This window comes from Myiozetetes cayanensis, unplaced genomic scaffold (assembly GCF_022539395.1).
Source record: "Myiozetetes cayanensis isolate MyiCay16 unplaced genomic scaffold, myiCay2020 scf6-25, whole genome shotgun sequence".
Classification (NCBI taxonomy): Eukaryota; Metazoa; Chordata; class Aves; order Passeriformes; family Tyrannidae; genus Myiozetetes; species Myiozetetes cayanensis.
The window spans coordinates 26,668,684-26,687,664 of record NW_026087853.1 but is presented as its reverse complement, the minus strand read 5'-3'; the positions used below and the strand labels follow the sequence as shown (position 1 = coordinate 26,687,664).

Genomic DNA, 18,981 nt, shown 5'->3' with positions numbered 1-18,981 from the left:
TATCTCGCCGTAAAGAGGGGAGAGAGAATGCTGTGAGTTCCAGGGCTCTTTCAGACACTTCAGAAATTAATGGGGGAGGGGAAGGAGCTAGGAAGGATAGATGCATTTTAAACGGTAAAATAAAAACATGATGTGAAGATATATTTACTGTCAGCTCAGAGCCAAAACATTTATGCTCCCACGCCTTTTTTTTTTTTTTTAGCAAATCGGAACTTAAGTGATGCATTTTAATTATTTTAGGAAAATAAGCAAGAAGGCTCTTTTTCAGAGTCTAAATAAATAGCAGAGTGTTCTGTGCTGATGGCTCGTGATGGCCTCATCTATCCAGTCACTACTGTGAGCTCTGAAAACCTGGGAAGAATGGGGTGTTACTGTCAGTTTCTGAAAGGAACTGTCCATTATTTGTAGGGTTTTCTGAAACAGAAAATGCAAAGAATTTTCTGACAGTCTGAGAGGTTAAAAAAGGGTCCAATATTTTCCTAAGGCTTCAGCTTGGAACGATGGGTGCCTAAATCTCAGTATTGTTTGAAGCCTCATGTGAGGAGTGATTTTCCTTATGTTTCAAATAGTTATTTCAACTCCTTGAAAATAATGGGGAAAAGATACATGTTACCCTAAGAGAGAAGGGGCTGGATGCCTTGCAGTCTCTGAGATAAGCTTGGTGATTTCTTTTTCTACCCACTCCCCTGCCCACCCTCCACCCCCTCTCCACCCCGACTTTGATCTAAACCCTGACAACTTTCTTCCTGCATACAATGTGTCCCTAATCCTCAACAGATTGTGCAGACCTTCCTCAAGGAGAGTGACACTCAGAAGAGCCACTTTTTAATTTGGGGAGAGGGGAGGAGTATAATACCGCCTTCACTTAGAAGTAAAACATATTTGAGTGCAACCAGAAAAAAACTCCAAACCCAATTCCAACCGCCCCCCCAAATCACAAAAAAACACGTAGACCAAACCAAGCCCAAACCAAACCAAAGTCAAAAGCAAGTAGGAACACAGCAGGAGAGAGTCTCTTTAACTTCACATTTAAAGAAAATCATGAATCAGTGTATAACAATAGTAGGGAGCACTAAACCAAACACACCAGCAACAGAAAACACTAGTCATAATCAAAAAATCAAATCAGTGATGCATTGCAGTTCTCTGTTTGTAGAAAGGCCTAAAACATGTATGGCCAGCAGGGCTCATTCCATAGCTTTCTCTCCAAACAGGATATCCTTCCTCTACACCAACTCCTATTTTGTATAGAGTAAATCCTGTCACTCAAACACGTCAACCAATTCCCATAAGCTTAAATTAACTCAGGAAAAGTGCAGATTACCCATAGGCAAACTCTTCTCTTTCTCTTTGTAGTGTGTTTGTACTGCATTTTCAAGATTCACCAATGGAAAGCCCAGAGTTGTTGTTTTGGAGGCTGTGCCAACAGTCTGAGTGGTGCAGAAATGGCAAAAAAAGGTAGAGAAAGCAAGAAAAGTGGTTGGTTCCTGATTCAACAGAACAGCAGCATCAACAACCGCAACATTAGGCAATATCGAGAAAAAAAAGAAGGAAGAGAAAAGAAAGCCTAACAGAAGTGAAGGCAAGTGAGTAGAAATGTTTTGCAGAATAGGATGGTACTATTATTTCCAGTCTACATGATTTCTACCCCAAAGATGGAGCGGGCCACAGCTTGTAGGACCCAGACAGGGGACAACAGAAAGTAGTGCAGGTCTATGGGTGTCTGAACACTGTGTCTGTTTTGCAGCATATGAAGCCACATTTTTCAATGTCTCTTCTGACACATGCCCCTACAAGAAAAGCAGAAAAGTGCTTGCTGCCTTGTTTTCATGTAGATCCTAAAGATATCCAAGCTTTTCTTGTACAACTCCACCATGGTCCCTATTGAAATTGTGAAATAGTGTTGGTTTAGAGGAAAAACCTTGGGCATCAGGACCTGTGTGAACAGGTGTGTGCAAGAAGTGTGTGTGGGAAGGAAGTGACCTTGCTGCCTTACCACCTCCAAAGAACCACCTTACCTTCTCTTCCTACAACACAACAGAGTTCCCAACATTTCCATTTTCACTCCTGTTCTATCAGAGTTCGTTGAATCTTTGCCCTCTTGCCTGATGGCCCTGGATTATCACTGGAAGAAATAGACTAACACTAAAAAGCTGTTAAATAAGGTTTAAATGTTCTTGAAATGTTCCTTATTGATGGATTAATGGAAACTCATAGAAAAGATTCTTAAGATTCTTCAAGTAAATGCTGGAGGCCCTATGAATCTAATCATTTGATGTCAAGTCTGCAACAAACTCCTAGAGAATATGTAATATGAGGAACATCCTTTCGTTGGCAGGGAATAGATGACCTAATAACATATTTCCTCTGTGAATTTTTAGAATTTATTTCACAAAAATATATACCAAGATATATACCATCTCGGTATGCTTATTTAAAAAATAAATTATTTCAGATTTTGGGAGGAACCATACTTATCTGAAGTTGAAAAATAAGCAGCAAAGAACAATGTTGAGAAAACTGATTTACAGTGTTATCATTATACTTCAGAAATAATGCTACTGTCAAGAAATGGAGTTTTTTGGTCTTCTTTTAGGGCTATTGGTTAGGAATGACTTTAAAGCTTCCTTCTGACCTCTAGAATTCATTCACTGCTATTTAAAAGTCTACTTGAAGTTTGGAGGAGCTAAAAATCTCACAAATAATTAATTAATTGGCAATGAACCAGTAGGAACTGTATAAACTTCTAAAGTCATGTGACAAAAGATCTATTCCATTTCTCTTTAAGATGTTGATCTACTATTAAAATAGCATGAAAAACACTGCTCCCTTTGCTGATATCTATCTTCATGAAATAAGCTCAAGTCTGGATGTATGTACTTGGTTTTTCCTTATTAGGGACAGAAGCTTTTTGCCAAACGCATTATTTGTTTTGTTTATTTGCTCATTGATAACCATAAGTTTTTTAGGGCAGTTTTTGCAAGATACTTGAACTCAGCAGTCAGTAGAAATTTCAGATGTTCTCTGCATAGATTATATGCCCAGTGGGAACTGGTTTTATATACTGAATGAGTACACTTGGATTACCTGGCAGAGAATTTAGAGACTGTTCTGTATAACTGTGCATTTTTTCTGTAAGTAGGACCACCCTCCATGCCATGTAGGATCTTGAGTTTTGCATGAGCTTTGTGCAACAGGAAGTCTTACATAAAAACCAAAGACATTCATGTACACAGACAGAAGAAGAAAACCTGCTCCTCATGTGTGGCAGTCCTCTAAGTGACATACTTTTGAGGATGAGAAAGATGATAATGGTTTATTCCTCTGCACTGAAACAATGCTAGTGCTATCAGCATGTGGGTTGCATGCAAAGCCTGATGTCAGGCTCTGTTTTGTTTTTCTGCTTTGCTACTGTCAAGTACGTTCCTCGGCTCAGTAACTGAATTTGAGGAAGCAGCCATGTTGAGATAGGTTCTCTTAGCACATGGGCCTGAATTAGCTTCCAGAGGAGATATTTCAGAAGTCATATGTCAGCCTAGAGTTTCCAGTGCTGAGCTTTACCAGTTCTTCTCTTTATTAAGACATGAGTAGTAAAGGACAATTGAAATACTGAAAGTCCAGAATACTGCAGAATACTGCAACCTAGAAAGCCAACCATGTTCTGGGTTGCTTCAAAAAAATGGTCAGCAGGTTGAGGGAAGTGACTCTGCCCCTCTATTCTGCAGCACTGTACCCATCTCTGGGGTCCCCAGCACACGAAGGACATTGACTTGCTGGAGTGAGTCCAGAGCAGGGACATCAAGGTGATTAGAGGGATGGAGCACATCTTCCATGAGGAAGGACTAAGAGAATTTGGTTTGTTCAGCCTGGAAAAGAGAAGGCTTCACGGTGACCTCATTGTAGCCTTCCAGTAGATGAAGGGAACCTAGAAGAAAGACAGAGAGGGACTTTTTACAAGGGCATGTAGTGACAGGGCAAGAGGGAATGGATTCAAACTAAAAGAGAATAGAATTTTATATAAGACATAAGGAAGAAATTCTCTACTGTGCAGGTATAGGCACTGGCACAGGTTGTCCAGAGAAGCTGAGGACGCCCCATTCCTGAAAGTGTTCAAGACCAGGCTGGATGGAGGTCTGAGTAGCCTGGGATAGTGGAAGGTGTCCCTTTCCATGGCAGGGGAGTTTGAAACTAGATGATTTTTAAGGTCCCTTCCAACCCAAACCATTCTATGAGTCTATGAAGTCCTAAAAAATTTTCTGTTGCAATGAATTATTGTAAAAAGTAGAGTATATCCTAAAGACAAGGAAACAAGAGGGGAATTCACCATCGCTGATCTTGAAAATAGGGACCAGAGACCATGACACAGTATCTGTCCTTCAGTGAGGAGTCTCCAGATGCACAGGAGGCAGCATTTGCTTTTAGTTCAGATTTTCATGTTTCACGTGGTAAGTTCACATGCTGAACCTCTCTTCTGGATCTGTAAGTATCTAATATACTTACCTGCAATTCATCCGTGAGTGCTCAAACTGAACTAACATTTGTCACTCCAATTTCAAACTCCACTTGTGGGCTGAAGGTTCACACTTAAAAGTGGAAAACCAAAGGCCCGATATATCATTCTAACAGTTATTTTAAAGTATGCAGAATATTACTGGCCAAATGGACAAAAAAGAGGCTCTGCTCAGGACTTGTATAAAGGTGTCTTGGATGGTCTGCTTTAGGTTGCTACATATTTTAAAGCCTGAACTAAGAGAAAAATCATTCAATGTAATAAAAAGTGCTTTGAAATTTGCTAGGCAACTTCTAGAAAGCTTGCTTTTTAAGAAGTCCATTTGTTTGTTTAATTTCAGGAAAAAGGTTGCAGGTTGTTATATAAGTTGCACAAACTGAAAGATAAATGCATAAAGGAAATGTAATAGACATTTCAACATTTTCTTTGCTTTCTATGTTTTGCAACTAAAACACCTTTAATTGTCTCATGGAGTTTCATCAAGTATTCAACAAATGTTATTTATGTATAAAACTTCAACAGATTATTGACTACGCAGGAACCAAAGGAAAAAAATTAAACAGGTTTGTCATATGGTATGTGTTTATCTTAACCTTTCTTCTTCAAAAATCTTATCTACTAAGTACTTTTATCAGACACTAATTATACTCCCTCTGAAAAGAATTTCTCCAACACCCTTCAGTGCCTACACCCTTTAATCATATCTCATTACATCTACCTAATCCATCTCTTTTTTGCATTGCCAGGGCTCATTAATAGTTTTAAAAGTCAGTCCTGGATATTATCTTTCCTTTCTATAGAAATATAAATATTGTTTTATTTCTAGATTTCATAGGCATTTGTAATTAGATCAAAAATTGTTTGGCAATATTGAGATTTCATCTAAAAATAGCTTTAAAATGTGTAATAGAACAGCAGTAGAATGTTATAAATCTTTTCACAAAAGGCTGTTTTTATAAGCTATTTTAACAGTGCATCAATGATCACTTGGAGAGGAAGCAATCCTTGACTAAAATTTACCAGATATTGTGCTTCACCAGTATTTTCTAGATGATACATATATCGCCTTGTAAACAGTGTTGGTAATCCAAAGAATCTCTACATGATTATGAAAGAAAGGAAAAAAAAAAGAAATGATGAGGCCAACAAATGGCCGTTTATTCTTATGTTGTGTGCATACCTTACTTCAGTGTGAAAAGCTTATAGAAAATGCCTCTAGTATAGTATCAACTAAAGTCAACTGATGTTACAGAATGGATAATTGGTGTCAAATTTTGCTTTTTCTCCCCCTGTTCTCCAATTGTCTGCAAACAGGCTACAAAATTCTCTACTACTGTTACACTTCAAAATTATTTGTAAATCACTTCAGTGGACAATCCTCAACCTATAGACTCTCCTGTTTGTTGTGAATTTTGGCAACTTGTATTCCACATTGTGTTAATTAATTAAGATATGTAAATTGATTTACACTCCTGTTTTCTGTTTTCGGGATGAATATGTCTACATTATGCTAACTTGCCTCAGCTGAAAAACTGAGTAGAGACACAAAATTGTGTTGTACCGGTTTATTTTCAAAAGTCTTAACATGTCATGATCATGGTTTTGAAGTAAAACCAGTTGCCAAATTTCAACTGGGAAGACCGTTTGTCCCCAGATCTGAACAGAGGAAAAACTAAGAGGTTTTTTTTCTTTCATTTTGTAATGAATAATATTGTGTTCTATGGATTATCTGGCAGTTTATTTAACATATTGCATTTATTACTTCAGGAACCTGTGACATTTGTTCTCAGCCTCTGACTATAAATCCTAAATGAAGTTAATCCTATGATTTGGGGAAGCTTTTTTTCTTTTTTTTTTTTTTAAAGACCCATGGACACAGTTTGACCATACATCAGCTCACACGCTAATTCCTTCGGGGTAGGAAGAGCAGGGCAACTTGGTAGAAGTCAGTATAAATGTGAAATTAAAATTTATTTGCAGGCAATATAACTGATACTTCATATACATGCAGTCAAAATAACTGATGTTATTCAAAAAGCAACTGAGCATAACCCTTGGTGTCACCTGTGTATATGGTACTGGTTCACTGTGTTTGCAAGTACTGCTTCTTTTCACTAAACATCTGACTTATGTAGGCCAACACAACATATGCAAAAAATTGTAGATGTAAAAATTACAGTAAACTGGAACTTGCTTTTGGGACTATTAATGAATTCAAGTTGAAAAATATTTTTTTAGGTATTCCGTATTACAAACCTACTGTATTGTTTTCAGGAAGCAAATAGAAAATGTCATACCTAGAGCTTACCAAAGGGCACTGTATTATTTCCCAGTCTGTGAATATAGGTATGGCTTGAGATGTCTTTTTGTTTACACTGAAAATAAAACAGGACTCTTTGAAATACATTTTATTACATAAAATTGCATATATCTGTTTTGGGGTTAAATTTTTGCTGTTGTTGTTGTTGGTTTTTTTGTTTTTTTTTTTTTTTTGTGTGTGTGTGTGTGTGTGCATTTCTCTTTCCAATCCTTTGTTTCACTCTCTCATTAGGAAATTACTAAATAGACAAACCAAGAACATTCCCATTACAAACATCATTAAAACTGACACATTTTTATGGAACATTTTGGCTTCAACGGAAAGACATATTTAAATGAGAAAAAAAAGTCAATTAAAGTATAACTAAATATAAATCCAAACGGATATTCGAGTTCAAATTTGAGTTAATATTTACATGAGATTTTTCTAAAGATTCCTCAGACCAAATAATTTGAATAGATCTGAGTGATACCAACAACTCTCTACCTGACAAATATCTTACACTGCAGTAAGATAGATTTGGACTTCAGAGGGAGCAGGAAGCTGTACATATCACCCGCGTAGTCTTTCTGCTGTGCATTCTGCAACCAGACTTGTCTATCACGCATTGGCCTTTTTAGCCATCAGTGCGCTTGTAGCAAGCGTGGGTAGAGCCCTTCTCAAATCTTCATTCGCGAAGCCTAGCCATGATGTTTCCAGTGTACTTTCTCATCTATGCAGTCTCTGCCACTGGATTCACTGTATTATGGTCACTTCAGGGACTATATCTAAATATTATTAAATTTGCTAAGGACAGAATTCCTTCACAGTCCCCATTGAAGCTTTCCTTTCATTAGCTATCAGTTATTGTTTTTTCTTTTTAATATAGCTTAGCCTAATGTTAGCATTCTGTTTACAAGAAAAAAAAAAAAAAGGAAAACAGTACATTTTTTTCTTGTAGTCCTGCCTTGGTTATTGTCCAGCAGGGCTCAGAACCTACCACCGACTAGATTTTGTTACGGTCAGTGGGATTGTTTAATGGCCACAGGATTGCCATAGACATCATTATCTGCAGAAATCAGTGCAGAATGTTCACAGTTAGTTTTCCATTTACCGAACTGCAAATATATTAGACACAGAAAGTGGTTAATGCAGGAATAATAAATTACTTGGAAATCCTGTATTTCTAAAATAAGCCATTTTTTTGACACTAAAACTAAAATAATGGAAAATACTCACCCATAACAAGAAACTCATATATTCCCGTAGAGAACATCTTACGCTCTTCGCAATTACAAATGAAAACCAATTCCTGCCTTTGGAAGAGCATGTTCTACTAATATGAATGGAATATTAAATATATGAAACATCCTTACATTCAATTTTTGTAATTTCAAAATGATCAGATTGTTAGTTTAGACACCAACATTTCTAAAGGATAGCATAAAACATTAGAACCCAAGAAGAAAACTGATCAAGTCCAAGATACAAGCTAAAGTTATGATATAACACCAAAGATCTGATCCAACAGTCATTCTGTATTTAGGAGAATTAAAAAGATATTCTACATTTCCTAGCCCATTTAGCTGTTTGCTCTTCAGACATGGGATAAATCAGCACAGGGCCTTGAAGGATGGATTCTTCAAATTTTGGGGCATTGCAGACTACCAAATGTTCTGTCCATCTGCATTACCTACATGTGTTTTAACAAAACAAACTTATTGGATTTTAAAGTACAGGATACAGTAGACATAGAATTATCATGTTTCTTGGAAAGGACATTTCCTCAGATGTAAACTAACATTTGGTTTGTGTTTTGGAACCACGTATTTTGGTTTATTGAGGTTGAAATAAAGATAAGGGATGAAATAAAGGGATGAAAATTACGGTGGTAGAAGTAGAGTCATTAGTTAAAAGTATAACTTGAATCAGCAAATCATTTTACAGATTAAGTGGTACAATTTTATACCTAAAAATATACATTTCAGAGAAATATTAGAAGGTTACTATGAAGGTTTTTTTAGTATTGTTGTCTCCTCAATCCCCTACCAACCAGTTGATTTCATTTATGCTGCCTGCTGAGCCTTGTACTGAAACACAATAATAAAGTCTTCTCGTCTTTCTCTTCAGCAGACTTCACAGGATATATTAGCAAATGTGAATAGTTGCCTTTGATTTCTTTATACACTTTGTAGAATGATGAATCTTGATGAGATATGTCATGGAAGACTCTAAGGAAATCTTCTATTATCAGGAAAATGAAAAATTCATCTTTGTTAACCCATATACATTTTTCCTCCCAAGTAAATTAATGATTCAAAATCATGCACTAAACTTCATTAACTTTCTTCATGAATAATTCCACTGACATCTAAGCAATTTCTGTGTGAGAGGGTGAGAAGACTTGTCCTTTTATATTGCACTTGCTTGTATAAACATAAATAAATTAGAAGGAACTAGTCTACTGTCCACATTTGACAAAGGAACATAGTACTTTTGATGTTTATTGAAGTTTTTAGGTTACCTAAACAATGCTTATGTTCAACTTAATTGTGACTGGAAATATTCTTAATGAGCAACCTACAACCTGTTATATATGTTGGATAATGATACAGAGAACTGCTATATTATACTCAAATCCCTGAAGAATCTCATTAGCTACAGTAGGAATAAAATATGAAGTTTTTTTAGAAAGAAGAGAAACACTTTAGTCTCAGACAGTGACATTTTTTCACTTCAGTATAAGCTTCATTTTAAGTCAGTCTTTAAGAAAAAAAAATCACATCTTTAATGATCACAACTCACCAGTGGACATTGCTTAGTGTTTAGCTTAATTTCTTATTATCATTGGAGTAACCATCCTAAATACCAATACAAGTTTAGCTATAGTTATTTGTATCTGTTAATTTTTGTTCTTTGGTCATACACCAGCTAAATAAGCAAGTGTTTTCTTTAGCACATGAAGGCATGCCATAGTGTAACTTTAAAGCTAATTAACATTCATTGGCAAGTCATTTAAGATTGTATGTAGGTTGACTTAAAGATATTTTTTCCAGAAAATTTGTTATATTTTTTCCATGTTGCTGCATTGTGGATTTCGTGCTTAGCATCTGACACGTTTTCTCAACTACTGCTTTTTAATGAAAACACAAAAGTACTCCAGGGAATGTGATAAAAGCAAAATTCAATAATCTCTGCAAGGTAAATGACAGCACCGAAAATTGTCACATCTGGATCAAAAACATTTCATCTATTTACCTAAATAAACATACCCAAACATAGGTAATTGGGATTGTATCTGAATGTATGTTTCCTTTATCAAGCTTCTCCTTTTCCACCGATAATTTCATTTGGTCATAAACTTTTAAATGATGTATCTCTTGCTTTTCTCTATTTCAAACAACAAATAAAAGAGGATTTGAGAATTTTTTTTCTTGTGTCTCATGCCTTTTCCTATTAAGATCTTGAAACTTTCTTTTGTCTTCAAGGGAAATCATGGTAATTTAAATTTAATAATTATATGCACAGAGAAAATAACAGAAATTGCTTTTGAGACAACAGAATAAAACCCATTAACAATGTTGATAGGACTGAAACTTTAAAATCCATATTTGTTCCTTCATGTAGGCAAAACTTTGCTTCTTTTCTCACACTGGTGAAATCATTTATATTAAATAAACTTCTTACGTGAGCAAGCCATTTGGGCTTAAGCATTGTTTTTGTGTCTAGATACAAGAATAAGCTTATAAAATACAGGGCAGAATTGTTATAAAGCATTTGTAGAAACATAGTACTTTAATTCAAAAATACCAGTAAACATGCTATAATTGCAATTATTTAAAACACACTTCATCATAGAAATAAATTGTTCTAGCACTTTCATATAACTTGTTTCAGTTTTTTAGCCAGCTTGGGATTTGAAGCAGGAGTTATCATGGGAAGAGACTTTTAAAATTACCTTTTTATTCACTTTTTTCAATGAAAATATTTTTTAATAAAGACAGAGACTTAAACAGTTTGTTTCAATTCTGGTCACATGCCTTGCCTTGAAATTAAGATAATCATGCCTCCTTGTTGAGCTGAAAATGTTTTCTTTAAATTTGGTCACAGGTCCTACTATTTAATTAATATAATCATACCTTCTTCTTCTGCTGAAAATAAAGCAGTTGTTTAATTAAACATGCCAGTTGTTTATAATATAATGTTACAGAAATACTTGTTTGAAAGAAAGGCTAAAGATTTATATCAAACATTTCAATCTGACAAGTAAATTATATTTCCTCTACCATAAAGAAAGGTAAGGCAGGAAAATGGTTGCAATATAAGAAAAACTAAGGTCGTTGCACTGAGGAGAAGCAAACTTGCTCTCATTACTTGGAGATATGATATGCATCAGCCTACAAAGGTGACCTTTTACACTCTGGAGATTCAAGCTGAACATTTTACCTTCTTAAAATACAGAAATAGACATTATTTTGAAGTTGTAACTTTATTTTAATAATTAATCAGTTCAGAGATAAGAGAAAAAGTGTGAGATTTTCAATTTAAAAAGTGAACAGAATGTAGTATCTGTACCGACATCTTTAATAAAAGCAAGAATGAAGTTTTCTTCAAGGGTCTTAAAAGGTCTTATCCTTGCTTCCTTCCCCAATCTCAAATTATGATACTGTGTGTCTAAGATCTAAAGATGCAAGCTGCAGGATTGGTCTCTCCAGGACTGAGGCTGGCATGAGCTGAAGCCTATCCGCTGCTGCAGGCAGGTTTTCTCATCAGAAGTTCTGGTGCTGGAAATGAAGTACTTCATGGTGTTCAGGACTTTATTGAAGGAGTTTAGTGGTTCTTTAAACTGACCATATATTAATTTATTTTTTTGAAATGAAAACATGTTTTGAAAGGGGAAAGGGGTTTAATCAATCTATGTTATTAGGATATGCAGTCAGAGCTTCTTGATGCCTCCTTGTCTCAAATCAAAAAACATCTCCGATAATAAACAGATCATTTGAAGAGAAGGAGGCAACAGAATCAAACTGTTACATGAATCGGTTTTAAATTCTGAAAGACTAATGCACTGTGCTTTCATAACCTAGCCCAGGCAAAATGCAGGGACTTGTTGGTAACGGAAGAAAACAAAGTTTAGTTGCTTCCATCATGTAATTAGCATAATAGAATAACAAAAAAATTTGCTGCAATGATGCTTTATGCCCTACTCTTCAGTGTGACTTTCCATGGGCACAGGGGGCTTTTATTTTTCCCTCGTGGGCCACAGGAATGAAGATGGGTATGATTTTTGTAAGGGTGAAGTAGGTTGTCTGTCAATTGGGTTTGGCGACAGTCTGTCTGCAGGCCGTAAGATGATCTGCATAGTGCCAGAGGAAAGCAGGCAGAATTCCTGGCTTGCAAGCACAGATATTGATCTACCTTAGCCACCTAAACAATGCCTCACCTGTTTGCCTTGTCCATACCTTATTTTACGCAGTCTAATGCTTGTTTTGTTTGACTTTTCTTTTATTTCTGTGGATCTGAGCTTTGATACACTTTGGGGAGTACATAAACATAGTGTTGTACTTGAACATCACTATTCTGCAGCGTAATCTAGTGGCTCTGGACCACCCCTCCCTACATGAGAACAGCACTGTTATTGAAAATTATGAGTGAGCAACTAAGTAAGTAGGCCACATACACGAGCGTTTGATCTATCAGACTAGTGTCCAATGACATTGAATGTGAGATGCTACTAATTACTGCACTATGTACTCCCAGTTAAAATTTCTTAAATTGGAGCTACTAAAAGGATTTATTTTTATAATTTTTTTTCAGCTGATGGTTACAAGATAAGCCACCACAGAGTTTAGAATTCTATCTACTTATTTTGAAAACAACTATGTTATTGTGTACTGTCTCAAGAAGGAATGAAATAGAAAACAGTATTCATTTTCCCAGTAAACTATAACATAAATATTTTACCACCATTTAGTATTAGTTTGCCATTTCCTGCTGACAGCAATTCCAACTTTGCCAGCAGGCACTGTGTCTCACAATCATATTGTGTTTGGAACAAATTAAGACAAACACAATTTCTTTTAAAATAAATGAAAAAAATTTGCAACAAAAAAAACTCTTCAGAAGCTAAATGAGCATTTCTTTTAAGTGCTGACACTAAGTATTATTTAATTTGCATACAGCACATTTCACTTTTACTGGAAAACAATGAAGTTAACGAAGAACTAAGTCATCTGTACTTTCAGGGATAATTGAACATTGCTCGATTTAGAACTGTTTTACATTAATGCTGTGAAGGAGCAGCCTACATTGTGGTAAGTTTGTCAGCGGTTTCAAACACAAGCATACTTTTGGCCCAGTGACATATGAAGTGGATGGATCAAAACGGAATATAAAATAGATTGTAATGACACCTAAGTTGAGCTGATATAGAAATACTTTAAATATGGAGCGTAACACTGAATCTTTTTCTTCCTATGACACATGATCCTCACTTCTTAAGATTATTTGATGGTTTAAGGCTAATAAAGAGGGAAATCTTGATTTCTTATAATTTTTCTCTTATCTGGGTACTTTGCCGCAAGCACTAAAGTATTTTCATGGATGAAGTGAGATAAATATAGAGATTTATGATGGGATTGCATTCCAGTCTGTTATAATTGTGTGAAACTGCAGTGAATCCATTATTTTGGCCTAAACCCCAAAGGTTTGGTAGACACACTCTAACTATAGGATTGATCTTGAAAGTGTGAGTTGTTTGGTTTTCGTGGTTTTTTTTATTTTATTTTATTTAGACTTATAGAGTAGAAATAGGTAATATCTTTGGATTTCTGATGTATAAAATTATAAATAAAACTCAATGTACAGGAATTACAAAACTTAGATATAGAACTGTGTTCTTTTAGAGGTAGGAGTTAATCCAACTCATTTATGCCTCACTTGAGGTGAGTTTGATTTAGAAGTGAAAACTTCTATCCAAAACTTCCATCCCCTTTTTGATTTCCCCCCTCTTTGCTGAGTTCACTCCTACTGAACGTGCCCAACAGATAGCATAGGTACCAAAAGTCTGCAGGTTTCTATAAACTACATGCATCGTGCCTAAAAAACTTCCCTGTAAAATTCTGTAGATATGCTCCAACCCTTAAATCAAGGAGCCCACCCTTACGGATGAAAGACTGGTTTAACCTCTCTCTGCTGCTTCATTCTTTGGCCACCCAGCTGGGAATATCAATTGCTGCAGCAATTCTTCTTCTTTAAATAATTTGGAAGGGTGACAAATTGTAGCTGCCTCAGAAATTTTGTAGTGAGAAAAAAAAATGCAATTTTAAAATATATTCCTTTAAAAAATTTAAATAAGCAATACAATTAGCGAAGCACTTACATTTTATTAGAAATAGCAAGTAAAATTAATAAGTAAATTCAATGAAAAATGATTATGTGTCACAGTATATAGTTTTTACATTGACATTTCACATAATCTGACTTTGCTGAGAGGAGAAATCGCTCGTCTGTTAAAATTACTTTTTAAAAGCTGTCAAAATTGGAAAACCTGCTGTCAAAAATATGATGAGAAAAGTTTAAAAATGGTAAAGTATGTTGACTTAGACAAAAAATATTACCTTTAGAGTGGAAAACTTGAATATTGTATCATTATCTTCTACACAGAGGAAAAATGTTACCTTTTTCCAAGCCACCCAGTTTTTTTTAACGTTTTAGATTTATGTTTTGCATTTACATTTCAATATGAATGGGACTTCATCCAATTTATGCTACAGCAGAAGCAGGTATTTGGACATTTATATTTTAATTGTATGCTTGCATTTTATGATTTTTAAAAAAACAAGATTCACAGCTGTCTAAGGATGAAGTCCACTGTTCATCTACACTCCAGTCCTGCAAACTGCGGTGTGCGAAGACCCTCGGAGTGGAGTTTGGCTGCTGTCTGGCTGGTAGGTTGCCAGCAGAAAGAGGTCCATACATATCAACCTACCTTCAGGTAGCACATTTGACATCACCAGTGATCATAGACCCTGAATCTTCAGCATGTCTTTGTCTTGTTTCAGAAGGACAGTTTCATAGGAGGTGACACTTCAATCTCCATGCACATTCAGTCTTTGGCCTCTTCGTTGAGACTGCCAGCAAGAATGCCAATTAGAGCCATTAAAAGAAGCCCAGATATGCTGTGGTAATAATGAAGTACAGATTTAGAGTGATACAATCCAAAATCATAATTAAATGGAAATGAGACAAAACAGAATCTGAAATAAGATTTGACTGAGAACTACAGAAGTGCATCTCTCAAAGTACATCTCATTTTTTTCTAGTTAATTTTTCAGTCATTCCTACCTTTAATACTATACAGTCCTTAATTGTACATTTTCTCTAAATTACAGTCCCTGCATGCATATAGGTAAGATTGGCTACATGTGAAGCAGTGAGAGTCACTATGAGGGAAGAGCGCACGTAAAGAGGCAGTAAAAGCTGTTTGTGGTGCCTTAACCACAGTTCTAAACACTTACAACTCAGAAGTCACTGAACTGGACATGGAGAATGGAAGGTTATCAAAAAATTATTTTGTTTTTTCTCTGCTAGTACTTAATGTCTTCTGGTATTATGTTTGTGATGTCCTTTCACTTCCTCAGCTATGTGAGTTGAAGGGAATGAAGTACTTTTGCTCTCAAACACTGTTCCTTGAAGAGCAACCTCATTTAATCTTGCTGTTCAGCCTGGATTTAATGCATCTTGAAACATACTAATTTTTTTCCAGTTTGAAAAATGGTTACTGAAAAGTATTAATGACAATCTGACAAATCATAGAGGGAAGCCATTCATGTAAACAATATTTCCACTTAGGTCATGAACCAGAGTGCTCCATGTTTTCCTTTTGTGTTTCCTGCAGATTTGAGTAGCTCTATCTCTTTCCACATCTAAGTGCCCCTGAAACATTCTTCTTCCTAGGTTTTCTATGCAAATGATTTTTTTTCAGTTTTTCTCATAGAATTTCTGGCCTACTTGTCTGCTTTTGCTGCTTAGACACGTTCATTCACGTCCTTCCTTTAAAATTAATTTTTACTGTGATGGCCCAAAAAGTCTTTTCCAACCTTATCCCTTAAGAAGTGTTGTCTAAAGGCTTGAGCATCTTTTGCTCTGGCTCAGATTGACCACATAAGTGCTTACAGTCTTTAAATGAGTTTGAAGCAAATGAAGACATTTTTTTAGCAGAACAAATGGGAATTTAGAGTCAGATGTGGGAGGCTGCATCTCTTGCATTTTATAATCAGCCTGACTCACTTCAGGCTGTGTGGGGGCTGCTCTTTTAGCTCATGAATACCACCACATCAACACTAGATTCTTTGAGGTCCATTTATCTGTCTGTCTATCTGAACTCCCACATGGTTGCTTCAGTATCTGAGTGCCTCTGTTGCGTGTTGTCCAAACCTCTTGGCACTTATTTACTGCTTCAGGTTGCTCTGTAGAGGCAGGAGGAGTAATTTCACAGTAGCCTAACATATCTAACAAGGACTCTTCCTCTGATTCTACCTTGAAATCTAACGGTGATTAACATAGAGAGAGCTGACCTCAAGTAGTTCCCCATCTGATGCTATATGATCTGTCATATATTGTTTTGGTATTTGCAGAAAAATAAATTTATCCTAATGACAATCCATGCTTGACCAGTAGGGATTATACTCTCATATGAATCTAAGGCCTGAAATTCACTGCTAACAGAGAAACTCCCTGGAAACTGTGAAGACAACAATATACACAAGGATCCCAGATTAGTATTCAGAGGAAAAGTAAAATACCATACATGAGAATTAGTTCCCCCAGCAACAGCACTAGTTTGCCACACACAAAATACCTTGTAACATGTTCTGGCTATAATTGTAGCATTCTATTGCATGGAAACTAAGCCTGACTTGGCTGTGGCACAGTATGGAATGATATCTCATTGCTCCAGAGAAGAAAACGGCATACACATTTTGATGAAAGTTGTCTGAATGTATTCTGAAGAGAAATCATTAGGGAAGTATATGCCAGGACTTAGGGCATTCTGGACTGCTAATAAAACTACTACAAAATCTAACAAATCATTAGAACCTGAAGCTGAGACAGGGTAAAAAAGGAAGTGAACCAAAATCATGAGAGAGGTGAGAAAGTACTGTTTGTAAACTAAGGATAATTGGAGTTCCTGAGAGGAGGTTGTCCGGTATTTAAAAAGCACGTGTATAGAATTCATATATTAGAAGCCTAGTGGAACCTTCTCTTACATAAGAGCTGATCAGTTATTGAAATGATCTCAAGTACCCTTTTGCAAATTCAATCTTGCTGGTGATCCTTTGGAAAGCTTGGGCCATGCTGAATATAATTCTTGTGAGCCAGAAGAGAAGGCATATACAGGTATAAGAAAAAATTGGAAAATATGACACAGAGGCTCTTATGTCATTGGAGTAGATTGTTGAGGAGGTAAACAGATGAAAATAGAGGATGATAGGAAAATTTCACTTGGGCTTCTGAAACTCACATCTGTCCTTTGTAGTTGGCCTTTATGTGGCAATGATCCAGATTTTAATACAAGTTTACAATAAATATATTTTAGTGGAAAGATTCAATTATTACTTTATATAATCTCCTTTATTAATTTAAACAGATGATTGTGGCCATCTTGTATTCCTTATTGCTAAGATTTTATTTAAGATTACATTAGTTGGGGAACTACTAGAGAGAAAAATACCATTACTGTTTCTTAATTTAACAATTGGGAGAGAAAAAAAGAGTTTCTTCTAATATATCAATATCTTCCTTTATTGTTATTACTGTCATTATTATTATTATTATTACTGCCACATTACAGCAGAATTCATTTGGATGAGGGCTGTATCAGCAGACTGCAAATTCTGTTTTTTCATCATCCTGATCATTGCAGTCACTATACACAGGAAGAAAGAGGAATCCATGTTTCTAAAACCAGTTTGTACTGCTGGTAGCCCATTAAATTAGGCAGAATGCACTTTTAAAGAGCAGAGAATCTAATTAAGACACATGTAAGATCTATAGTACCTCCATGGAAACTCAGGCTCGTTTATGAACTGCTACTGTTTTTATGCTTGTTATATATTTTAGGTTAAACAGTGTTTTTAATGGCAGGTTTGTTCATCACTGAGAAAATTGCACAGGCTCATCAGCATTAATGCACCGAAGAAGAAAATACAGGAAGAAATGTAGTGTGGATATATTGCCAAAATACAAAAAAAACATTCCTGGAGATAGAAATCAAACACGTGCTTGGATAAAAAAGACATCTCTAAAATTTTTCTCAGAAAATATTGCTTAGAAAGAAGCTCTTTGGCCTGATCATTCTGCATCTACTAGGGTATTTAAAGGCTAAGAAATCCCTATCACCCCTGGATTATGTGGCACCAAGAAAGTTGCTGAAGAAAGCAAATCAACTTCCTTTCTAACACAAATTATTCTAAACAGTACTTGCAGTGTACATATAACTTTGTAACACTTGAGCAGAAATAATTTTGCAGTACAATTATCATAATTATTGATTTATCATGCATCAACTGCTCTAGGTTAAGTGTTTGAACCTTCATGTTTATTGTGAAGCTAATTCAAAGTAGCTCACGATCTTTATCATGTATGCTATGGGATTTCTTAGACACGTATTTGCCACAGAGCAGAGTACGTCTGATAACGCATTACTCTGTAATAATCTCTTTGATTTTCCAAGTCTTTTGGATTCAGAAATGTTATACACATCGAAATGTTCAAGAGCTACGTAGTTGGTGCATAGATCACGAGGTTGTCTTTAAAACTGTGACATAGCTGAACAGAGTGAGAAAGAAGAAGACACAACTAGAGACAAAGGTGTCTACAGGCAGGGACAGACATAGAAAGAGAGGTAGAGATATTTATGGTTCTTTTTGCTCAGATTGATTCAGACCTAATGTTCCAGATTTTTTGCCCAATTATTTTCATGGTAAGTGGAAGTGAACTTTAAAATAAATCAGTAAGATTTAAGATTCAGAACTTTCATTCTTGTGTTTAATAAACCTCCAAATTATCATGACAGTTAGTCACAACATTCAGCAATTCTGTGTTTTTTTACACAACTGGTCTTTAGAGTGCTCTTGACTCTAAAAATCGACTTCATATTTACCATTTT

At 35.7% G+C, this 18,981-nt stretch overlaps 1 long non-coding RNA gene across 3 annotated transcripts in view; it reads left to right on the top strand.

Moving 5' to 3' along the window:
• The window catches only part of LOC126651285 (uncharacterized), a 64,401-nt gene that overhangs the window by 1,865 nt on the left and 43,555 nt on the right, over positions 1–18,981 (top strand). For 2 of the 3 annotated variants that reach the window (XR_007631606.1, XR_007631604.1), the window contains exon 1: positions 30–1,586. This is a non-coding gene — a long non-coding RNA (uncharacterized LOC126651285). Of the gene's footprint in view, positions 1–29; positions 1,587–18,981 lie in introns of those variants that run through there. The other variant, XR_007631605.1, reaches the window with a different exon arrangement.